Here is a 22,277-nt window from a genome sequence, read left to right as displayed (position 1 = left end):
TCACGATGTCAGCTCCGCCCTCCAGCAGTCAAGCTTCTTCTTGAAAGCTTCCAGCAACAAAGCTCCCACAACTTAACAAAGGCAAGCCATTCCATGGGTTGATTGTTCTCACTGTCAGAAAAATTCCCTTTATTTCCAGGTTGAATCTCTCCTTGATCTATTTCCATTCATTATTCCTTGTCTGGCCTTCAGGCACTATGGAAAAAAATAGCTTGACCCCCCCCCCTCTCTAGTAGCCCCTCAAATATTGGATCACTGCTATCATGTGTCTCTGGTCCTTCTCTTCACAAGACTAACCATGCCCAGTTCCTGCAACCATTCATTGTATGTTTTAGTCTCCAATCCCTTAATCTCTTTGGTTGCTCTTCTCTGCACTTGTTCTAGAGTCTCAACACTTTTTTATAATATGGTGACCAAAACTGGATGCAGTACTCTAGGTATTGTCTTACTAAGTCTTTATAGAGTGACATTAGTACCTTCCCTGACATAGATTGCATCCCTCTGTTAATGTAATTTAGGATTGTATTGGCTTTTTTGGCTGTCACCACACACTGTTGGCTCATGTTTAATTGGTTGTCCACTAAGACTCCAAGATCCTTCTCACAGTTACTGCCATTAAGCCTGGTTTCATCCAGTCTATATGTGCACTTTTGGTTTTTCTTGTCTAAGTGTAAGACTTTACTTTTCTCTACATTAAATTTCATTTTGTTAGATAGGATCCAGTGTTCAAGTCTGTCAAGATCCATCTGGATCTTGAGCCTATTAGCTATTCCTCATCCAAGTTATGGTTGTCCCAAAGATACTTTCTCAAGAAGAAACTGGATTTTCTGTTTTTTGGGGGGTTTTTTGAAGACATTTCTCTTCTCATCCAAGAAGCTTCTTCAGCTCTTCATGCTGAAGTTGAAGAAGCTTCTTGGATGAGAAGCAAAACCTCTTCAAAAAAAACCCAGGAAGTCCAGTTTCTTCTTGAAAAAGTATCTTTGGGACAACCATCTCTTAAGTGTTTTAAGGCAATACCACAGAAAATAATTATATATTATCATTTCTGTAAAATTAATCATTACCCCTGGGATTCTTTCCAAACTAAATACACAACAAATCTCAAAGGAAAAACCAGGGGTGCAAAATTAATGTTACATTGCTTATTTTGGTTTACCCTTCACTTAGTTTTTTTTTCTTTTGAAGTCCTATCCCAATTTTCTATAAGGTCTTGAAGGAGCTTTCATGATGTTCTCCCTACATTTAAATTCTGTTCAGTTACCCAATATGCTTTAAGGTGGTCTTGAATCTATATTTCTACTTAAAAAGAGTTAGAAACGCATGTATAATCTGGCCTGGAGGGGACCTTTGAGGTCTTCTGATCCAGCCCTCTGCCCCAAACAGGAGACCTTATTTTCAGCTGATTGTAAATCATTGTAAATTATAAATCCTATAGTTTCAGCATGCTCTATAAAATCAAAGCAATCCTCTACCCAGTTCCTCTGTTGCCCAATTTGGTGGTGACTTTTCAACATTACTTGAAGGTTAACTTTATTTTGTCTGATAACCTCTTACAAATACTTTGCAATAAACTTTCTTTCTAAATATAAAATATCTCATATAACAAATTGGGTGGTCTTAACATCTCTCATCTTACATTTCTTATATAGTACAATATACCAAGATCTTAAGTTAAAACCTATTGGTCACCAGCTCCAACAAAAAGGGGTCTATCTTTTCTCAAAGACTTCCTTTATAGATGTCAGTTGTCTAAATATTTTGCTAGAATCTTCCTTCCCATCAATCTAGTTTTATTTTTCTTGTTCATTCAAGTCTGATTTGTTAGTGATCATGGTTTTCAACATTGCCCAGTTGTTGTATTTTTAGAGATTTGCAACTCTCTTTCAGAGACTCAAAGGTAAAGGTTTCAAGAGGCAACTGGATTTTCTGGGTTTTTCTTTGAAGACATTTAACTTCTCATCCAAGAAGCTTCTTCAGTTCTGACTGGATCCTTCCATTCTCCACCATCCAGTCAGAGTGGAAGAAGCTTCTTGGATGAGAAGTAAAACGTCTTCAAAGAAAAAAACCAAAAAGTCCAGTTGCCTCTTGAAAAAGCACCTTTGGGACAACCATGACTTGGATGACTGAGAATCTCCATAGTCTTTTCCAGAGAGTATTAACTCATGAAAGCCATGAGAACAGAGATTCATGAGGATTCTTTTTTTACTTCTGGTTATACACATGAGGTAGAGGCCATAATTCTGTCCCTTTATGATGTAATCTAGGAAATTCTTAGGATCCTGCTTGGAAGCACAAGCAGCCATTTGTTTAGAGAACGTCACCCTGTTTGCAGAGCATCCTCAAACTTCTTCAGTAATAATGGAGTTGACTTTTTATAGTTGCTTGTTTGGTGTTTTGTTTACCTGGATTCTCTACTTCACCTTTTTTGTATTGGATGAGATTTGCAACAGGCTCTGGAGTCCTTGTCTCTGCTCCTCTGGCTTTTTTGAAATGCCCCCCCAATTTACACCTGCAGTCAAAAAGGTAACTATTATATTATATGGTATTATACTAGAGCAATGGTTGCCAACTGGTGGGCAGCCCACTGGTGGTCCACAAGAAAATTGTGGTGGTCCGCACAGAAATGTCACCCCAGAATTCCCCCCAAAGCAATTAATCCAGGCTGTTCAGGAACACAAGGCTGTGCCACCCACATGGAGCGTGGGAACCCTCCCGACCCACTTACTCCTTACCTGGCAAACTTGCCTGATAAGTTGCTCTTTTTTCCTTCCCCCCACCATCAGCTGTTCTGCTCTGCCAGGAGATTTAGATTAGTTAGAAAGCAGGAAATTGTTGGATTTCTTGGTTTCTAGCTAATCTTTAGATCTTCAGCTCTGCTTTTAAGCAGAGTCAAACCTCCCTTTGGACTGAAGCAGTGCAGACTCAGATACCCGAGGGCAGAAACACAGAAACACAGAAGTGAATCTGTCATTCTGTGAGCAACTCAATCTGCCTGCCTGTGAGTTAATTTTGTGAGTTTGCTTGCAAGCAATTTTTTTATAAAGATTTTTATTTTTTTAAGACAAACATACAAAAACAAAACATAAAAACATAAAGCCATCTTCCATTTTATATACAAGCTAATTTTATGTGACAGACTCAGATAGCTCAGATCTCTGAATCTGTGATTCTGTGAGAAACTCAATCTGCCTACCTGGTTTGCCTGATTTTGGGTAGAAGTTGCTCTTTATAAAAAGTTCAATATTTATATAAATATTTATAATATTTACATACAAGCCATGCCCAGCCAGTCATATGACCATCAAGCCATGCCCACAAATTAGGCCATGCCCAAGAACTGGTTGTTAAGAAATTTGAATCCCTCCACTGCTTCTGTGTGCTTGTGTGTGTTGAGGAGGGTGGGGAGAGGTCAGATCAGATATCTGTCTCTGTCTCTGTCTTTGTCGCTGTCTCTCTCTCTTTCCCTGTCTCTCTCTCTGTCTCTGTCTCTCTCTCTCTCTCCCACCAACATCAGCAAGCCACCATCAGTCGAAATTCATATTAGTGGTCCCCAGGATTTAAAATTATGAGTTTGGTGGTCCCTGAGGTCCAAAAGGTTGGCTATCCCTGTATAGAGTTTCTAATGGGCCCATAAAGTAGTGGAAAAATAAATTGGCTGAACTGAAAACAGGAGAGAAGAATTCGTGTAACTTGTGAATTCAGAGTGCTTTGTTCCTTCCAGTTTGGTGAAATTATGGAAGCTCCTTAGTTGATGCTCCAGGCAAAAACACTTTGACTACATGACATCCTAAATGAAACAATTTAAGATGAAATTGAGAATAAATTAATGGTATATTCACTATTAATTTTTAGTGGTGAATGCAGAAGTTTCTTGTTTTTCCTAAGAACACACATCAGGGTGTCCCAAAGGTGCTTTTTCAGGAGGCAACTGGACTTTCTTGGTTTTTTTGAGAAGTTTTGCTTCTCATCCAAGAAGCTTCTTCATCTCTGACAGGATGGTAGGGAATACAAATAACCAGCTGTCTGCAAGGAATATAAATCCTTCCATTCCCCACTATCCTGTCAGAGATGAAGAAGCTTCTTGGATGAGAAGCGAAATGTCTTCAGAACAAAAATCAAGAAAGTCCACTTGCCTCCTGAAAAAGCACCTTTGGGACATCAATGACCTGGATGACCGAGAATCTTTACAGGTAATCAACATATTACTAGAAACATAAAGTGCATTCGGTTGGATCAAAGCTTACTAGCATTTAGAGTAAACTCACTGGAATCTTTGGAAATCATGATAGTGGGCATGCATAAGCGCACCAATGTGCCTACCGTCCCTGTCCTACTGTTTCTTTTTATTTTTCTTATATGTATCCATTTCATGTATTCATAACTATGTTTATACTTATACCTGTTATCTTAATAATCACTTGACAAATAAATAAAATAAATAAGTAAATTTATTTGAAATCAAGAGCCACTACTAAGTAAGACCCAATCACACTCTTTTTGCTGTTTCCCCCCCTCTGGGTCAGATTGTTATTCGTTCTGAATTCCAAATAATTCAATGTAAACTGATAAAAAATAACAGAATAACAGAAGTTGGAAGGGACCTTGGAGGTCTTCTAGTCCAACCTCCTGCTCAAGCGGGAAACCTTATTCCATTTCAAATAGTTGTCCAATCTCTTCTTTAAAACCTCCAGTGTTGGAGGACCCATAACTTCTGGAGCAGTTTTGGGATTCAATTTTTTTTTTACTACCAGTTCCATGAGTGTGGCTTGGTGGGCATGGCAGGGGAAGGATACTGTAAAATATCCAGCCAGAGGTGGTATTTGCTGGTTTTCCAAACTACTCAAAATTTCCGCTACCGGTTTTCCAGAACGGTCAGAACCTGCTGAATACCACCTCTGTTCTGGAGTAGAGTAGAGATAGAGGTGGAAACAAAGCTGTTTGTCTGTAATTTTGAGTAACTGTTGAGATTGTCACAAGAAAGCAGACTTGGAGGAGGGGGATTTACACTGTTGACTTTATGTAATGATTCTGGATTCCTATTCAAATGTGTGATTATAGGAATCCAAGTATGATGACATTATAACACAAATAATAGGACTTACATATTTGTATCAGAGATAAGAGAAGCATTAGTGGTGGTGCGGTGGCCTAGAGGTGGAACTCTCACCTCACAATCAGGAGGCTGTGAGTTCGATTCAGATATTTCTCTCTCTGGGCACATTGAGAATATTATCTGCTGAATAAAACTCCATATTGTCAACAGGAAGGGCATCTGGCCAGTAAACACTCAGCTCCATTCAGTTGCCCAGACTCCACCCCACAAGGGATGATGGAATCGTTAAAAGAGGATGGTGATAAGAGAAGCATTAGCACAACCTTTCCAAGGGTGTGTAGTTTCTTCTGGGTCATCATAGTATGATCACTTTTCCTATGATTGTGCAAGTCTTAGGAACCTGGGACAAATGGAAGGAATGAGTTGGTGATGCTAAGGATGAGGCAAGGACCTGAACAGTTCTTGATAAACAAGTCTAGCATGAAGATAAGAAGATCCCACAATGTGCATCTGCTAAAAGTAATGCTTGGAACAAAAGGAGATAAAGACCATGATTGAAGATGTTAGAATCATTTGTCCAGTAGAGCTGGTTTTGGCTGTACTTGGATGGTGCATCAGGAGCTGCAGGATGGTAAGGTGGAGATGAGGGACCAAATTGGCATCACAAAGTTATGGAGCAAAGACATTGACTTACATGCTTGCCTCAGGTAACAGAATATAAACACATCAGGATAAGACTCACCTCACACTGTCACCATGTATAATAGAAGGCCATCTCACCTTGTAGCTCATTAGTTTTATGTCACTGACAATTTCACATCTGTCTACTTTGCCCTCCATAGCCGATGTACTACAAAATGGCAGAGAGGCAGCAGAAGAATACACAATGGAGAAAAGGTAGCAATTTTTCTTGATTATTTGAGCAGATCCTTCTTTCCCTCTTTGGCCTTTAATATCTCTTTTCAGAGATTGGCACTCTTAAGGAATGGATAGAAGAGGTTCTCGGTCTTGTTCAAGTTTGATCTTTATCGTTGACTCAGTCTTCCATCCTTCCAAGATCCATAAAATCAGGACCCAGATTGTTGGGGGCAATATATTGAAATTGTAAACCACCCAGAGAGAACTGCAAAGCACTATGAGGCAATATATAAGTTTAAATATTATTGCTATTTCTAGAAGAAAAGCTTTTTCTGCCTGCAGTATCAGTTCCTTAAAATATCACCTCCACAGAATTCAGACTTCCTTCTGAAAGGTTTTAAGACATCTCTCTCAATGTGACTCGGTATCTGGCAAGGGTTTGACTTGGTGATTCAGTGGCTAAGATGCTGAGCTTGTCAAACAGAAAGGTCGACAGTTTGCTGGTTCAAATCCCTAGCGCCATGTAATGGAGTGAGCTCCCGTTACTTGTCTCAGCTTCCGCCGACCTAGCAGTTCGAAAGCATGTAAAAATGCAAGTAGAAAAACAGAGACCACTTTGGTGGGAAGATAACAGCATTCCATTTGCCTTTGCCATTCAGTCATGCTGGCCGCATGACCATGAAGATGTCTTTGGACAGCTCTTTGGCTTTGTAATGGAGATGAGCACCACCCCCTAGAGCCAGAAATGACTAGCGCATATGTGCAAGGGGAACCTTTAACTTTAAATTTATGTTGATTGATGCCTGAGCTGTATTTCCTGCTTACTATGTTTTGGTTTTAATTAGGCTTTAAAGTGGCTATTTTTATTGTTGCTATTAACCTTTGTATTCATTGGTTTTCTTGTTGATTGTTTAATTGTATGAATAGAGCAGCTACACCGATTGAATAAAAAACAAAGAAACAAACGAGGAATCAGTGATTCTTTCTGATCTTGGTTGTTTTCTTGAAGACATTTCATTATCCAAATAGGTTACATCATCAATACACTGATGATGTTTCCTGCTTGAGCAAGAATTCAGACAAATCTCTTCTTTAAAGCCTCCAGTGTTGGAGCACCCACAACATTTAGAGGCAAGCAATTCTACTGATTAATTGTTCTTAGTATCAGGAAATTTCTCCTTAGTTCTAGGTTGGTTCTCTCCTTGATTAATTTCCATCCTTAACTTCTTGTCCTGCCTTCTGATGCTTTGGAGAATAGGTTGACCCCCACTTCTTTGTGGCAACCCCTTAAATATTGGAAGAGTGCTATTCTGTCACTCCAAGTCCTTCTTTTCACTAAACTAGTTATACCCAATTTCAGCAACTGTTCTTTATATGTTTTAGCCTCCGGTCTCCCAATCACCTTTGTTTTAAAGGACTGGAGGCTAAAACATATAAAGAACGGTTGCTGGAATTCAGGCATAGAAACCATTTGGTTGATACCCACAGAGCTAGTGAAAGTGAGATAGATATCAGGTAAGATAGATACATCTCACATAGATATCTGTATGTGTGTATGTGTATGTGTACAAGTCGTGCTTGATTTACACTGCTATCATGTCATCCTTGCCCCTTCTTTTCATTAGACATGCAGTCAATCAATCAATCAATTCTTCATTGGCCAAGGGTGATTAGACACACAAGGAATTTATCTTTGGTGTATATGCTCTCAGTGTACATAAAAGAAAAGATACATTCATTAAGAATCATAAGGTACAACACTTAATGATAGTCATTGGATACAAATAAGCAGTCAAATAAGGATACAAGCAACAAAGTTAGTCATACAGTCATAAGTGGTAGAAGATGAGATTAATAGTAATACCGTGTTTCTCATATATTAAGTCCGGTCTTATTTATTTTTTTTGAGCCTCGAAAAATGACTAGGCTGTCTTTTCGGGGGTGACTTAATTCTCCCTCTTGCATCCTCAGGTGCGTGGGAGGGTGGTGACGGCTTGGATGTTGACCTCGACGTTGGTGGAGCACTTCCTATCAGGAGACCTTCCGCCATCATTGCTTTCCCTTCTCCCTGTGCTGCCAAAGCGTTTAGAGTAACACTGCGGCATTTGGCGCAGCCATGCAGAATTTGGCGCAGCCACACGGGGTCAGCCAGGGCTCCTCCCTGCAACCAGTGGAGACACTTGGCTTCAGGCGCTCCTGTCGCCATCTTCCCAGGCATCGTTCAAAGGCAAAGCCCATTCTTTTAAAAATGATGCCCTACTACCAGTACAACAAAGCCTCCCCTGCCTGAGAGGGCAGCCTAAACCCATGTGGGGAGGTGAATCTCCTGGGGTCACAGTGCAGGATCAGCCCACCCCGAGAGAAATGCCCAGCTGCCATCCCTGCCTGGCGCCAGGCAGAGCACAAAGAGCTTCGCCTGGGGCAACCAGTGCAGGCAGGCCCTCTTGCTGGGTGACAGAGCTCTGGCCAAGGCAGTGAGTGCCTCCCCACCAGGCCCTCCACTCATCCCACCAGGGCCGCACCGGAGCCGGGCAGGCTGGGCAGAGCGGGGAAAGTGAGCCACAGGTGCGCGCCCGCCTGCCAAGCAAAAGAGCCAGGCCGACCCGAGCTTGGCTTCCCAAGTCCCTCTGGCCTGACCCCGAAGGGGCCAACAGGAGAGGCTGCCTGAGCAGTGAAGCACCCACCCATCTGCGGACAGGGAAGCCAGGCGACGATAGTGCTGCTTCCCTGGCCGGCAAGTCCAGTGGAGAAAGTCTGAAGCCGCCCGTCCTTTTCACCCCTCACCCAGCCTGTCCCTGTCCACATGCACCTCCAAATGCACCGGCAGCTCCAAACGCTGCAGCGGCACAGGCATCAGGTAGAGGCGCTCACTCGGTGGGGCTCAGCACAGAGGAAGACATGGTGCGGGCTGTAGCCTTGCCTACCTGTCCACAGATGGGTGGGCGCTATCACTGCCTCGGGCGGCCTCTCCTGGTGGCCCCTTCGGGGTTGGGCTGGAGGGACTTGGGGAAGCCAAGCTCAGGTCGGCCCGGCTCTTTTGCTTGGCAGGCGGGCGCGCACCCGCGGCTCACTTTCCTGGCTCTGCCCAGCCTGCCCAGCTCTGGCGCAGCCTTGGCGGGATGAGCAGATGGCCTGGTGGGGAGGTGTTTGCTGCCTTGGCCAGAGCTCCACTGCTGGGCAGGAAGGCCCGCCTGTCAGCTGTGCTGGGTGTCCCAGGCGAAGCTCTTCATGCTCTGCCCGGTGCCAGGCAGGGATGGCAGCTGGGCACTTCTCCCCGAGTGGACCAATCCTGTGTTGCAGCCCTAGGAGTTTCGCCTCCCCACGTGGGGTTGGGCTGCCCTCTCGGGCAAAGGAGGCTTTGTCGTAATGGTAGTAGGGCATCATTTTTAAAAGAATGGGCTTTGCCTTTGAATGCTGCCCAGGAAGGTGGCGACAGGAGCGCCTGAAGCTGAGTGTCTCACCGGGCTTCAGTTGCAGGGAGGAGCCCTGGCTGGCCCCACGTGGCTGCGCTGAATGCTGCGTGGCTGTGCCAAATGCTGCAGCATTGCTCTAAATGCCTCAGCAGCATGGGGAGAAGGGAAAGCAATGGTGGCAGAAGGTCTCCCGATACAAAGTGCCCCACCAACGCTGAGGTCAATGCAGGCAGCACCATATCTGGGTGTTCAACAAAAGTACTTCCTAATGGCAAGCCCCCCCCCCGCCAATCCCCCCCTTTCACATGTTTTAATATAGGCCTTAATTTGGGGGAGGGGCTTAATTTCATTTCATGCATATAAAACATGCTGGGACTTCCTATTGGGGGAGGCCATATTGTTGGAGAAACATAGTAGTAATGCAGACTTAGTAAATAGTTTGACTGTGTTGAGGGAATAATTAGTTTAGCAGAGTGATGGCATTTGGGGGGGAAATTGTTCTTGTGTCTAGGTGTTCTGGTGTGCAGTGCCCTATAGCATTGTTTTGAGGGTAGTAGTTGAAACAATTTATGTCCGGGATGTGAGGGTCTGTAAATATTTTCATAGCCCTCTTTTTGACTCGTACAGTATACAGGTCCTCAATGGAAGGCAGTAATTGTTTTTTCTGCAGTTCTACTTACTCTCTGAAGTCTTTATATCCAATTCTTGTAACCGTTCTTCAAACATTTTAGCCTCCAGTCCTCTAATCATCTTTGTTGCTCTTTGTTGTTGTTTTTGCTCTTTGTTGTTTTTTTCTTTGTCAATCAATTCTGGGTGGCTATTGATGTCTGGTTTTGCTGGGGAATCCTACAACACATACAGATCTCTCTAGCCGGTAAGGTTTTCATTAAAAATCAGTAAAGAAATAGCAACTGATGTGTTCGAATGACATGAGAATCAATTCTGGTTTATCGGTTCTTCTTTCTTCTTGCAGGTATCAAACAGCAAGTATTTGCCCAACCCCAAGAAGGCATTCATCCAGACATTGGTGGAAGTTCTGTCCGTCAACTGTTGTGTGATGATGCAGACTGTAAAGTATGTGAGCATGCTGCTCAGGAAGCCCTGGTGTTGATCTACAGCTGGGGGACAAAGCAGGAGAGGCAGAAAGATTCAAGGAGCCAGGAGCCTCCTGTGTCTTGCACAAAATACCCTGCCCCACCTTGTGGCTTTCTCATTAGAGGCCCTGATTCTGTTCTGCGGAGTGCCAGTGAACCTGCACCTTTATTTAATCATTCTCTTCCTGAACAGAAGGCACCTGTTTTATTAAGCTCACAATTGTTGCCAAAGGATAATGAAGGTAGAGCAACTTCCACTCCGCATCATGTTCCTTATGCCTGGAAGGAAGAGAGCAACCTTTCTATTGACAAGGATATTCTGAAGGAAGACACCTTCAGGTCAACTTCATTCACACATAGCACTTCTGGCACTTGGTCGAATTCCTCTTTCAGCCTCTCTGAGATCTCATCTAGCAGCTTGAAGGTACATGTATCAACTAAGAAAGTGAAGAAGTACTATTCCAAAGTACATCATGAAAGCTATAAAGATTCACCACAGATTTCACCAGGAAAGGCTATCACAGAGAGACAACACAAGAAAAAGTCAGGTAGAAAGACCCCATCAATGCCAGGGCTGGCTGAGACCAGCAAGACAGACTCAGCTGGATTCAGAGGCATGTCCATTTCTTTTATAGATAAAACCAAGTTGGCAAGCTTAGAATCTCACATGGTGACAAAAAGAATGCAACATCTCATAGGATTGCCTTTAGCTCTTTTGAAGTCCCTCAAAAAGTTCATACCTTCTGCGCCATACTCTCCTACTCAGAAGCACAAGAGAAAAGTTACTGTGGCCCCAAGGCCACAGATCCTTTCCTTTGTAGCCACAGGTATCAGGAAAGAGCTAGAGAGGCACTTAAAAAAAATGGTTCAACAAAAACGTTGGCAGCTAACCCAGAGGATACAGGATGCCCTCCAGCGCATGAAACCTTACTCTCCGCCAAGGCCAGAGAAGTTTTCTTCAGCAGGCTGGCAATATAAATGCAAGGACATAGGTCAAATTAAAAGTGCAAGAAGGATAGGAAAACCCATCACAAAGCAATCAGCCACACTGGAGGTCTTGGACTCCAAAACCACACCAGCTGTCCAAGAAAAACTACAAGTGCACATTACAAAGAAGTCCCTGGAGATGAGGCTGGAGACTTTCCATTCAATCGTGCAACTTTCTCAGAAAATAAGTAAAGCAAGGGCAAGAAATTGGCTTTTGCCTAAAATAATTCCAGTTGGTCAGACTCAGCATCAACTGAGGAACAAGCTGGGGTTAAGCCTCCGGAAGAAAGCAGATACTGTAGAGATGAATGTTAAGAGTAAATGCATTTACTTCCTGTGGGGGCTTCCAACACTTTATATGAAATCCCTGAGCAAGTTTGTCCCTAATCCTCCTTCTCAACCAATTTCCTTCACTGTGGTACATTCCTTGATTGAATTTGGCCTTACAACACCTGCCTTCATGATATCCAATGATAGAAAGAATTTGGAGGCCCACGTTCTGAAAAAGAGACTTCAGCACCAGTGGGGATTGCCTCGCCTGGTGTTGAGGTCCCTGAGAGAGTTCCTTCTACCTGCTCCACAATCACAGGTTCATTGTAGGACCAAAACCTATGATCAATATGAAGTTCAAATATTCATTGGCTTTACCCAACTCCTTTTCACCACCTCTGAGGTAAAGCAGAAGCTAGAGACTCATCTCAGGAGCAAAATCATAGAGAGGCAGTGGGGCTTACCCAAACGAGTATTTGAATCCCTGAAGATGTTTTTTCCATCTGCTTCCATGCTGACCAGGAAGCCCAAAGGAGATGGAAAGTCCTTTGCAAGGGAGTTTAAGATGAGGATACCTTCCACAACAATCAGTTACTGTAGGAAACCAGTTCTTTCTCTAGAAAAACATCAATCAGTTCAACAATCAGAAAGCCAAGTACTGCAGAGAAAATTGGCCAAGAAAATCCTTGAGAGCCATCTGAGTCCTGTGGTTCCCATAACTTGGAGAGGGACTAACCAAAGGGTAGTGCATAAGCTCCCTCAAATCATTCCACCTCAAACATGTTCTCTACAGCCAAGATCTCAGCAGCTTCTTTTTGTGGACCAAGAAGCTCTTAGTCATATCAAGTTAAACATTATACACAAAGACCTGGCCTACAAGTGGAAAATGCCCACTATATTCAGTAAGTCGCTCACTCTTCTGATTCAGAATATCAGGCCATCAGCTTTCATTCACCACCCACCCAGAAAATCTGCTGGATTTAGTTTCACTGAAAAGGACACTCCATTTGTTGGCCCCAAAGCCCGAGAAGCATTGGAATGGCACGTGAGAAAGAAGACTCTTCATCACATTTGGGGTCTTCCAGGTCTTATTTGGAGATCTATCAAGTACCTTCTTCCAGCTACTCCTTCTGCTCAACCCCAGAAGAAATCACACAGAGAGGTGATCATTTTCCCATCAGAGGTCTCCTTTCTCAGCAATACCATCAAACGAGAACTGGAAAGAAATGTGCAGAAAAGGGTACTGTGTCAGCGATGGTTGCTACCTAAAAGAGTTCTGGAGTCTATGAAGTTGTTCTACTCAAGTTATAGTTATCTGAAACCCATCATCCCTTGGCAAGGACAAGGCAGCAGACTCTCCAAAATCGAGATTGCTGCACCTCCACAGTGTCATGCCAGAATCCATTTTGAGGTTCAGCTCAAACTGCAGCTCCACTTGGCTAAGAAACATTTGGAATTGTATTTGGAGGCTCTTCCTGTAATGGTGAGAACTTCCTGTAGGCACATGGTTTTCTCTTTGAAGACCCCTCTCCCTAAGATCATTTCTTGTCCCCAGCCATTGCTTCCGCGCAGAACCTTGTTGCCTTTTGCTTGCAGAAAAGCCATGGATAGGATTGAAATGACTGTACAACGTAATCATTTTGCTTCCTTGTGGGAGCTGTCCACCCATTATGTGAAGGCACTTGAACAATTGATGTCCAAACCTTTGTCCCACCCCTTAAGAAGTCAGAAAAGGTCTGTGTTCCAATTCACTAAAATTCAATGGGTGCTCCCTTCAGGATTCAGCATGGAAACCTTAGAGCTCCACATTAAAAGGAAGAGAATCCAACATGAATGGGGTTTTCCAGTCCTTATCGAAAAATCACTCAAGAGCTTCATCTATCAGCCACCTTCACTATCATCTTTAACAAAGACAAAAATCAGTATTCATAACCTGGCTCAGGAGCTATTGTTCCTTCCCCATGACATTTGCAAAAATCTTGAACTTCATGTGCAGAAGACAAAACTGTATCATCAGTGGGGTTTGCCACAAAGGGTTCTTGGATCTCTGAAGAAGCTACAACCAGAAGTAAAAATTTGTGCCCCAAGGCCAAAAATGCTGGTGCACCAGTCAAGAAGAACAATATCCACCTATAAGACCATCCCTCTATTCCAAACTAAGACTATTCTATGTACTATGTGCTGCAAACAGAGGATGATAGCAATTCCACCACATGTTCCTCACAAGCTTTCCTTAAAAGGATCCAACAATCTGGAGAAGATTGACCTTCACCTATTGAAGAAATATGTGGAGATACAGTTGGAAGTTTTCCCAGACATTGTTATGGGTTCTTGGAAACTGAATGTATTGGTAACAAGGCAACCACTCCCCAAATTAATCTCCCATAGTGCTAAGACTTTGCAGCCCCGACGGAGCTTCCTACCCTTCATGCCAAAGCAGGAGGCAAAAAGATTGGAGATGATAATACAGCTTTGCTATTTTAGTTCCCTCTGGGGTCTGGGCAAAAGATATGTGGAAGCTGTTGATGCAATGATTCCTAGATCCTATGTTTCACCCGCCCAGAGAAAGGAGATTCCTGATGAGATGTTCTCGGAGACACAGATAGTGTTTCTCCAACAACAACAACAAGAGTTTATTGAATTGCATATCAGGAAGAAAAGATTGCATCATGTATGGGGCTTCCCAGCACTCATCCAGAGCTCCCTCAGGGTCTTCATGCAAGGTTTTCCCCCAAGTTCTACTACCCACATGACCACAATAAATGTCCATGCTTTGCCACAAAAGCTTTCATTTCTCCCTTGGCCAACTTGCAACTACTTAGAGTTTCACCTACAGAAATTGAAACTACAGCAGCGTTGGGGCTTACCAAAGAGAATCCTTCAGTCACTGAAATATTTCCACCCTTCCGCTCCTTTGGGAAAAGCTCAGCTTCTCCAAAGTGACAAGAAAGCTAAATTAACAGAAGCAAGGTTCAGTGCTGGAGGAAGTCAAAGGGCTTGTTGCAAATTGATTGAGTCTATGCATTGTGCTCCAAAGAAATTGGATCTTCTCAAGGAACACTTCAGAAGAAAATACCTTCAGATTGAGCTAGAAACACTCCCTAGACTGGTGAAACAGTCCCAGAAAGAATTCAGTACTATGCCACAAATGCACCTTCCTAAACTGATTGAGGCTGGGCAGAAATCCCCCACCGATAGAGTTCTGTCCTTACTTTTTCTGCCACCAAGTGATATAAATACGTTGGAACAGAATTTAAGACATAAACATTTGACATTCTTGAGGGGCATCAGCAAAGAATATATGGAATCCTTATCTGTAGTGGTCCCAGTTAGACCTTTCCCAGCACGAACTCGAAAGGCAAGCATTGCAACCCAAGAGCTGAAGACTCCTTTTGTTCAGAAAGAGGCAAGAGAAATGTTGGAATATCACATCCAGAAGAAGAGACTTCATCATTTCTGGGGTTTGCCTTCCATCATCCAAAGCTCTCTACAAACCTTTACAACATACTTATCCATCGATCTCCACCCACCTCAGAGAATAAGGCAGGATATTAGAATTTCGGTGCAGGATCTGCCATTTGTCTCTGAGCGTGTTCAGCAGAACTTAGGATCTAGCATTAAAAAGATGGTCATCCACAGCCAATGGAGGCTACCAAAAAGATTGCAGAAATTTCTGCATGGCTTTCATCCCACCCCTCCAGGAGAACTAAGGGAGTTCAGAAACTTTCTTGTCAGTGGACCAAAGTTCAAAAAAGCACAACATATCACTAGATTGCCAGAGGCATGTTTTGTAGATGGTCAACCCAAGAAGACCTCCTTTCTTGCAGACGAAAGCACAGCTCTTTTGGAGAGGCACATCCAACATAAAAAGTTCCAGCATGAATGGGGGCTGCCCTCTATCCTTCAAAGGTCCCTTCATGCTTTTGCTCCTTTGCCTCCAGAACCACAAAGGGCTTCAGCCAGATTGGCCATCCCAGCCTCTTCAAGTCCACAAACTGAAGGGAGACTCACAATAACTCCAAAGCTGTTGTTCCTGGATCCAGTCACAAAGGAACACTTAGAAGCACATACAAAAAGACAAATCACTAGACACAAATGGGGCCTTCCCAAGCAAGTTCAGGAATCAATGAAGACCTTATTGCCCCCTACATATTTTCACCAGCCTGAAGATCTTATAGACCAAATCCCATTGGGTACCCATGATCAAGTCTACCCAGCAAGAATTAAGGACATTTCAGATACTAGACATCGGCCTCTGCCTACAATTAAAAAAGCCCAAAAACGGAGGAGCCAGACAGAGGAGTATGATGGCAGACAACTACCACTGACAGAAAGAGGATATCCCAAGTCTCCCTCTCCACGAAAAATGAGCCAAACTTCAACTCCAAGTGGAAAAGTTACTCTTAAGTTTCACCAAGAGAACTGGGTTGCAACATTCTATACAAAGGAAGTTTTGGATGTTCTAGAATTCCATATCAAACACAAGAGGATCCAACATGATTGGGGCCTGCCTTTAATGGTCAAGAAATCTCTCAATGCTTTTGCTCCCCATCCACCAGAGCTGCATAGCACAACTACACAATCAGGAGGGCGCCTCTCCATTAAGAGCCAAGGGAAAGCAGCAACTCATAGGTCACTTGCTATGGTACAGGCAACAATCCCTCATTCGGATCTACATTTTTTGAGTACAGAAATCAATGATCGCCTGGAAAACCACTTGAAGAATTGGACTGTGCAGCACAAATGGGGACTCCCCAAACAAATTTGGGGTTCACTAAGAGTTATCGCTACTCCTCGACTTGAACCTCAAGATGGAATGCACCAGCCTCCCAAGCAGCATAGCAGATCTGTCCAACCACATAAAATCTTTTCCCACCATGAGAGAGAGAGATCACAATGGCAAGCCACCTCTAAGAAAGGAGACTCAAAAATATCCAACACTATTAGCCCTCAAGGGCAAATTGCAGCTTGGTCAAAGTTGCTGTTTCTTACAGAGGACAGTTGGAATATCTTGGAATTCCACATTCAGCAGAAGAAAATCCAGCATGATTGGGGTGTGCCTTCTGTGGTGCTCCGATCCTTGAATGCTTTCTTTGCATTTCCAATCAAGATCCAAAGTCCAGGAAAGAGGAAGTTCAGGGCTAACCAGTGGGTTACTGGAGAAATAAAGGTGCTTATTCCCACTACATTCTTCCTTAGTAGGGAGACCAAACAGGTTCTGGAAGCTCATATGAAGAAGAAGATTGCAGAGCATAAATGGTCTGTTCCCAAACTACTTCAACAGGCCCTGGGGACATTGTCAGCTCCCCAACCCCATTTCCAATCCAAGGACTTTTATCAAGAAGCTCCATTCTGTCACCAATGCAATTTGCTCCTTCAGACTACTGATGATTCCCAAACTGAGAAGGAAGAGGAAGATGAAGACTGGCTGGAAGGTTCAGAGAAAGCTAGGAGAAGGAAGAAGAGGAAAAAGGAATATTTGCAACCAAAGAACCAGAGAAGATCTACAACTTCTGGGAGAGCTAACAACCAACAATTATTGTTCTCAGAGCTAAAGCTTCCCTTTCTTTCAGAGGAGGCCAGGAATTATCTGGAATTCCATATCCAGCAGAAGAAGATTCAACGGGCGTGGAGCTTGCCCTCCATGGTGTTGAGGTCCTTGCATGCTTTTGCCCCATTTCCCCCTGAAATTCCCCAGAGCATTAGGAAGCGCATAGTCAAGACTCATGAATGGGGTAGGAAAGAAGTGGAGGTGATTGTTCCAGGCCTCTCCTTCCTCAGCAAAAGGACTAAAGACATTCTGGAAGACCACCTGAAGAGGAGGATTGCAGAGCATAGGTGGGGCATGCCGAAAACCATTCAGAAACTCCTGGGCTCGCTTGTGCCTTCCAGACCTCCTTCCAAACATGAAAGCATTCATGAGCAACCATTACTCTGCTGGGAGTGCAAATCCCTCCTTGAGTCTACAGATGTCTCCCAAACTGAAGAAGAAGATGAAGGCTTTCTGGAAGAGTCAAAGAAAGTCAGGAGAAGGAAGAGAAGGACAGAGCAATATTCCCAGGCAAGAAACCAGAAAAGATCTACATCTTCTGGGAGAGCTAGCAGGCAATTCTCGTTGATCTCAGAACTAAGGCTTCCTTTTCTTTCAGAGGAGGCCAGGAATTATCTGGAATTCCATATCCAGCAGAAGAAGATTCAACGGGCGTGGAGCTTGCCCTCCATGGTGTTGAGGTCCTTGCATGCTTTTGCCCCATTTTCCCCTGAAATTCCCCAGAGCATTAGGAAGCGCATAGTCAAGACTCATGAATGGGATAGGAAAGAAGTGGAGGTGATTGTTCCAGGCCTCTCCTTCCTCAGCAAAAGGACTAAAGACATTCTGGAAGATCACCTGAAGAGGAGGATTGCAGAGCATAGGTGGGGCATGCCGAAAACCATTCAGAAACTCCTGGGATCGCTTGTACCTTCCAGACCTCCTTCCAAACATGAAAGCATTCATGAGCAACCATTACTCTGCTGGGAGTGCAAATCCCTCCTTGAGTCTACAGATGTCTCCCAAACTGAAGAAGAAGATGAAGGCTTTCTGGAAGAGTCAAAGAAAGTCAGGAGAAGGAAGAGAAGGACAGAGCAATATTCCCAGGCAAGAAACCAGAAAAGATCTACATCTTCTGGGAGAGCTAGCAGGCAATTCTCGTTGATCTCAGAACTAAGGCTTCCTTTTCTTTCAGAGGAGGCCAGGAATTATCTGGAATTCCACATCCAGCAGAAGAAGATTCAACGGGCATGGAGCTTGCCCTCCATGGTGTTGAGGTCCTTGCATGCTTTTGCCCCATTTTCCCCTGAAATTCCCCAGAGCATTAGGAAGCGCATAATCAAGACTCATGGATGGGATAGGAAAGAAGTGGAGGTGATTGTCCCAGACCTCTCCTTCCTCAGCAAAAGGACCAAAGACATTCTGGAAGTTCACCTGAAGAGGAGGATTGCAGAGCACAGGTGGGGCATGCCAAAAACCATTCAGCAGCTCCTGGGATCGCTTGTGCCTTCCAGACCTCCTTCCCAACATGGAAGCATTCATGAACAACCATCACTCTGCTGGAAGTGCAAATCTCGCTTGGGGTATACAGATGTTTCCCAAACTGAAGAAGAAGGTGATGACTTGTGGCAAGAAATCAAAAAAGATAAGAGAAGGAAAGGATGGAAGAGTAAAGATTTCCAGCCAAGAAAGCAGAGGGAATCTAATGTTGGTCCTGGTGGAAGGCGTTTCTTAGCACCTATGGAGGGTAGGCTTTCTTTTCTCTCTGATGGGGCCAGGAATTACCTGGAATTCCATATCCAGCATAAAAAAATTCAACATGCATGGGGTCTGCCCTCCATGGTGTTGAAATCCCTAGATATTTTTGCTCCGTATCTACATGACTCCATAAAGCATCCATTAGCCATACCAGGGACAATGACAGCCCGTAAGCTTCCCTGGGACAGAGAATTTCATATGATTGGCCAGAATCTGTCATTCCTTAGCTCAGAAACAAAACAATACTTAGAAGCTCATCTGAGGAATTTAATTGCAGTACATAGATGGGGGCTTCAAAAACATGCTCAAACAACATTGAGAGCATTTCTGCATCCTGGCACACTCAGTTTGCCAGCTCAGTCTCATGTCTACAAATCTCGCCAGATTTCATTGCCCCAAACCTGGATTACAGACAGAAGTCCCATGAAGAAAGATCAGCTCAGAAAGAAAAAGACAAAGTCACAGGTACCCGTCACCTCATCCATGGTCTATTTCAAGAGTAGAAAGGTGGACTTTCTAGATGATGGTGCTCAGAATCTTCTGGAATTCCACATTCTGCACAAGAAAATTCAACATGCATGGGGCTTGCCAGCCATTATTCAGAAATCACTATGGTCGTTTGCTCCCTCAGAGTCACAGAAGAGGCCACAGTCTGCAGGAGACCTGACCTTGAAAACAGCACTGAGTGTTGCTGCCAAAAAATCATGGATAGTGAAGGAAGTCAGAGTTGACCCTCAGCAGCTACACTTTCTTCACCCAGACATAAAAAAGCAGCTGGAAAGCCACATCAGAGATCTCACAGTGAAGCACAGATGGAGACTTCCAAAACTGGTGCAAGACACACTGGTGGCATTTATTCCTCAAACTGAAGAAACAGGAGAGGAGATGAAGGAACTGTTCTCAACATATGATGAAGACCTATTGAAATCCAGCTCTAGCTTAGGGGTACCTGACATGTATGACTCAGAGCCATTTTATGAACTCCACCAAACACCAATGGAGATTCGAGCTTCTTGGCTTGATACTGAAGAGCCATCATTTTGTTTTGATAGAAAAATCCAGCATGACAGAACCATTCACAGGAAAATGGCTAGGAGAGAAGCACCTGAAGTGAGCAAACTACAGAAGTCACCACTGGAGAGAACTGAATCAGATTTATATCTGAAGGATGAACAAAGATGGGCTTCAGACCTTCTTGGTAGAACACGAGATCCTAGAGGTCCATTTTTCTCTACTCCAGTTTCCGGCTATCGGAAATGCAAATATAATGTTAGTAGCTCATCAGAGAGTTTATCTATGGAGAAATATCCAAGTCAAAGAAATAATTGGTTAGACAGAGAGAGAGAAGCTCTTCCTTGCTCTTCCAACTTGTCCCTAAAGAAGGACCTTCTGAAACAACTTCAAAGCACTTCCCAGAGAAAGGAAGATGACAGATACTATCCTGTTGGACTGAAGCAATCTCAGTTATCCAAAGACTCTAGTTCTAACTGGGTACCCAACAGATTTTGTAGGATAGGCAATTGTCCTTGTCTATGCCATTTGCCTTCATCCAGAGAGAGTTCTATGTTCTCATTACCATCAGTTAGAAAGCAGGAACAGAGGCCAGATTTAATTTGGGATATGGTTAAGGAGACAGAAACAGATTCCTCTTCTCTGCTCACAGAGGACAGGTCATCCCTTCAATCAACTTCAGCAAAGAAGTCAGAAGTACGGTTCTCTTCCCTTACATCAGAAGATGCTATCTCTGGATCATCCTTGAGGAATGCTTCTCTTCCAGAACAAGAAACCACTCCTTCCAGTACAGGAGATCAAGGAGCCCTATTTCAGGAGGAAAGAGTGTTTGCTAGCAATACAAGCCTGCAGAAGCTGACTACAGCAGGAAGTGAATGGCCCTCAGGACCTTCTGAACAATTTCCTTCATCCCCCAAAGGTATATTCTTCCAAGAAGCAGTGCAACCTTCACTCGCTGTTGAGCAGACATCAGTGCTGGACTACAGAAGAGAAGGTGAACAAACTGTCACAGAACTAGGCATGGAGGAACCTGATAGTGGAAAGCACTCAACCACTGAGAACGTAGAAGAGAAGACTCAGGACAGGGGAACAGATTTATTTAGAAAGGAACCTTTTACTGATAGCAGACCATTAATAGAACACAAGAGCACCAAAATGCCTGGATTAATTCAAAAGAGAAGACAGCCCATGTCAGAAAGAGGTCAGTCCACAAGGCCCAAGGAACAAGTTCGCCACCCTCACTTCCTCATCAGCACGGAACCTGATGAAAAAATGTCCATCCTTGGTAGAATCTTGGAGAGGAAATTGCACCTGCGGCATGGATTGAATCTTTGGAAGTACAGCCATGGGAAGCCAAAGGTGGTTTCCAGAATAAAACACAAGATAGAGAGCTTTAGGCAAAGTTTCAGGGTACGAAGTAGAACCAGAAGCAAGGATAGCACAAGGAGAGATCAGTCACATAGTCCAGAGAACACTACAAGAAGCAGTAGCTCAAGTGGCAAGGCAAGAAGTAGAGGAAGAAGTAGAAAGAGAAGATCAAAGGCTGAGGTGAAAAGAAAGGAGTTGCCACAAAAGGAATTATGATGGTCATACTATATTCCTTGACAAAAGGAACAGGAAGAAACTATGAGAAATCAATAATTCTTGGACAAAGGAAAGGAACTGTGCAAATCTCTAGGAGAATATGTCCCTATCCAGCTTCAAGAACTGGGGCCAAGCCATTGGGCCAAAAGTTGATAGACTACCCTGTAGTCCTATCACACTCATATGTTAATTTCTAAAATAATGATTTTTACAGAAGCCAGAAATATATTGATAAAAATAAATATTTTTAAACAGCCTCTAGTACAGAGGTGTTAAATTCGTGTTGTCACAGTGTCATCATGTGATATAGCATGACTTCCCTCCCCCCCCTTCACTAAGTGTGTGATGCATCCAGTCCATGGGATGCAAATTTGACAGGTCTGGTCTAGTGCAACTCCCTGACTAGTGTGGGATTTGGCTATAACCTTCTCAAAAGAAAGCCATCCACTCTTTCTTTAAAAACTCTCCAGTAGAAAAGAGGCCACCATCACCCAAAGCAAGTTGTTGTATTGTCAGGCAAATTTTATCAGAAGGAGAAGTGTCCAGATAGCTAACTAAAGTCTATCTTACCTTCTCATATTCTTGTCTCATCCAGGCCTATCATACTCAGATTCTGGATAGGCCTTATTTCCTTCCACCTTAGACCTCTTCTTGGTTATTTTCCTTTTTACTAAACAGCAGGAATTTGGACTTACTGGAGTCTCTGTGATTGTTTGGTT

This window comes from Pseudonaja textilis, chromosome Z (genome assembly GCF_049901715.1).
Source record: "Pseudonaja textilis isolate UNSWEBS1 chromosome Z, rPseTex1.2, whole genome shotgun sequence".
Lineage (NCBI taxonomy): Eukaryota > Metazoa > Chordata > Lepidosauria > Squamata > Elapidae > Pseudonaja > Pseudonaja textilis.
The sequence above is the reverse complement of the archived record's forward strand: the minus strand, read 5'-3'. Positions refer to the sequence as shown.